At 36.5% G+C, this 3,323-nt stretch overlaps 1 long non-coding RNA gene across 1 annotated transcript; it reads right to left on the bottom strand.

Moving 5' to 3' along the window:
• Positions 1-25: 25 nt before the first annotated feature.
• LOC109585003 (uncharacterized) lies at positions 26-1,117 on the bottom strand. The gene is made up of 3 exons (XR_002186267.1): positions 688-1,117; positions 378-442; positions 26-319 (listed from the first exon to the last, which is right to left on the bottom strand). It is a non-coding gene; the product is annotated as an uncharacterized LOC109585003 (long non-coding RNA).
• Positions 1,118-3,323: the final 2,206 nt, after the last annotated feature.

Genomic DNA, 3,323 nt, shown 5'->3' with positions numbered 1-3,323 from the left:
GTAAAGCATGAGAACTGAAATTATTATTTTTATATAAGAACAATCTACTCCTACAGAGTACAAATTGGAACATAATAATTACACTATATTGAATTAGGATTGATAGTATTATTCTACTCCTAACCTCTTTGATCTGGTCTCCCTCTCTGATGGGCTGTTATCAACTAGTGCAATGGTAGACCCACAGATTGAGTCCCTAGGTTGTGGTGTACCTTCGGAAAGAAAGGTATTTGATGGATTGCTGTCGTGTCACTCAACAGTTACAGTTTGAGGGACTCTTGAAAATGAATTGTTGTGATATCTTGCTGGGGCAGATAAACTAAAAAGATAAGGGACACATTATGAAAGTGTAGGGTATGTAAGTGAAAACACAATACCTTGATAGTGTTGAGTTTTTCTGGTCAGTAAAGCTTCATGCTGTCTTGATTTATTAGAAGGAAGTCTGTTAACATGAAAACAAACCCTTGACATTATTTGTTAACAAAATCCCCTTCCACTTTATCTCTCTCATTATTCTCTCCTCTGCTAATCCAAACACCATCACATCAGTTCCTTCAATAGAGGAGCTCTCATCAAGCATATCATCACCAGGTGGTGATAATCTCTTCTTTCCTGATAGTGCTGGCCCTCACTTCCCTCCCTCTCACTCTTCCACTCCCACCTCTCCATTCCCATCCACAGTCATACCAGATGAGAATGTTCTCTTGGAAGCTGTTACTAATGAACTAGGAATGGACTCCATTGATCCTTCTCTTCTTAATATCTGATCTACTCTCTCTCCTTCAACCTGATTCTGATCCTCTTGATCAGTTGGCTCTCACAACTGAAGAGGCTTCATCTGATATGATTGTATTCCAACAAAGTGATGGAATGAATGTTGTGCAGAACTTGGACCTCAATATAAATGAAGAGGAACTGCTGGAGGGACTCCCACAGGAACTGAGGGACAGTGTACAGGCTATGCTAGAAAATCAATAGAGCCTTCCATGTAGTCTACTGTACATGAATTTAATTTTGGACTTCATTATTCATTTTGTGTGTTTTTGTTTGCCAACGCCCATTCAACAGCCAACGCCCTTTTAGGTGGGGCTGACGCCTCTGACCTCTGTTTTGCTTGAAAATGTCAGGTTAGTTTCTCTTGTGTTATTTTCCTAATTATTATTTTCTTTCTTTTACAGGTACTTATAAATTCAAAGAGAGGGCTAGACACTCAGCTCCAGTAATAGGAGACTCACTCTACCTGTGGGGAGGGGACCAACCTGATTTACCTGAAGTACATGATTCACCTCAAAAGAAGAAACTGACCTCAACAGTTGAGACATTTTCCTTTTCATCAGCTCGCTGGTCCTCTCACCTAACAAGAGGTACTCCTCCATTAGGAGTTGCTGGCTACTACTGTACCACCTTTCGTTCTAATATTTATTATTATGCTGGCCACTGTGGTCATGATAATTGTTTCCACAACAGTTTAAATGTACTAAATACACTGACCATGAGCTGGACTCAATTGCATCCTAATGATGAGTCCAGGATGAAGAAAGGGTATGGTGGAATGATATCACTGGAATTTGATGGAACTGACTATCTTTTTATGGTCGGAGGGATGGGTCCTACACTACCAGCTGTCGAACATCCTCAGTTTCAATATGAGCAGTCTAATGATGGCTTTGTTTTTACCAATGAACAGTTGCTTTATGATCTATCTAATAGTGAGTTCCAGTTTTGTTAATGTGTTAGAGCATATTTAATAACAACATTTTGAATATCTATTATTAATGATAATTTTTTTATTTTAGGAAAATTCACTGTTCCATTTTTCAGTGGACAGTGCTGTCCTCTAACTGCTGGTTTTACAATCAACAAAATAAATGGAAATAAAGGAATAATGGTTGGAGGAATAGTGCCTCGTGATGGTAATCCTGCACCTACCAATAATGTGTTCATATTTAATGTGACACATAATACAATAGTAAGTTATTATTATGCACATGTAAGTATATATTATCTTATATCTTTCCAGTAACAATAAATCAATGATTAAAAAAATTACTATTCTGCATGCAGTTAATAAAAAAATAGTCGTAAGAAATGTCATAAATACCAAACCTCTCTTCAATGCACGATTTAGTATGAGCGCCATTGATGCTGGCAGCTAAACTAATCTTTGTCCTCACCCTGACTGAATTAATTGTCCATCTACTGTATTGCCCTTTACTTTCAAGGAGCAAAACTTTCAGGTTTTATTTACAGATTAGCATTTAACAGTGAAATTAAAGCTCTCCAAAGTGTAATATTAAAACCGCTGATAATTTTTAAAGTTATTTTCATACAAATTCATTTTTTACGAAAAGTTTTGCTTGATGAAAGTAAAGTGCTATTGGTAATATTGGTACTAACTAAAATAGTTATATCCTTAATATGTTTATGTTTTTGTATTTAGCATTGGGAGAGTATTAAAAAAGGATCAATATCTGGTGAAGGACTCTGGACTAAGGAGAGATGCAGTCATGCCAGTGCTATTATCAATGGTGTCTCTACCTCACCTACACTAGTAGTGATTGGAGGACAGGATAATAGCAATCAACCAGTAAATGAATGTTTAAAATTTGATAATATCACTACTGGTCAGTACAGTTGTAAGAAGGTAGGTAATTAATGTATTTATTATGTTCCATTTTAAACCATTAAGCAGTTTGAAAAATGTGTGGGAAGAGGGGATTCGGCCCCTTTCACCCTTCCTGCTCCCACCTATGTACATCAATAGTATACATGTGTATGTACAGTGTTTTAATTAAAAATTGATAATGAAATTAATTGTGGGAGAGCGCCTCAATACAGTTTAATATAGAAAATGAAAATGTGTTGACATCTCGTATCTATACCTACAGATTCCTCTACCTGATTCTGTAACTGGTAGATACCATCACTCACTCACAGCAGTCACAATGTCACCAAACTGTGTGTGGCTAGTAATTATTGGAGGATTTGGGCAGTATATGACAATAGGGAAGCCGCAATATCTAATAATAACTGATGCTAATAGACTAATAATAATAGTTGAATTAGGTAAGAGGATTGATACTACACTAACTGTAATAATAAATGTATTTTCCTTATTTCAGTACATGAAGCTGGTGAGTGGATAGTACAGTCAGTACTGGATGGTAATGACTTTACTAGTAAGAAATATCAAGAAAAGTATTCATCATACAGCAAGACCAGAACATGGTGGATGGATCAGCTAATAAAATATCCCACAGAGAAGGAAATGAAGCTTCAGAAATACATCCAGTCTTTACATCAAGAACTACAAGTGGCTCATC

This window comes from Amphimedon queenslandica, unplaced genomic scaffold (genome assembly GCF_000090795.2).
Source record: "Amphimedon queenslandica unplaced genomic scaffold, v1.1 AMPQUscaffold_13137, whole genome shotgun sequence".
NCBI classification, from domain to species: domain Eukaryota; kingdom Metazoa; phylum Porifera; class Demospongiae; order Haplosclerida; family Niphatidae; genus Amphimedon; species Amphimedon queenslandica.
This window is presented reverse-complemented; position numbering and strand designations above follow the sequence as displayed.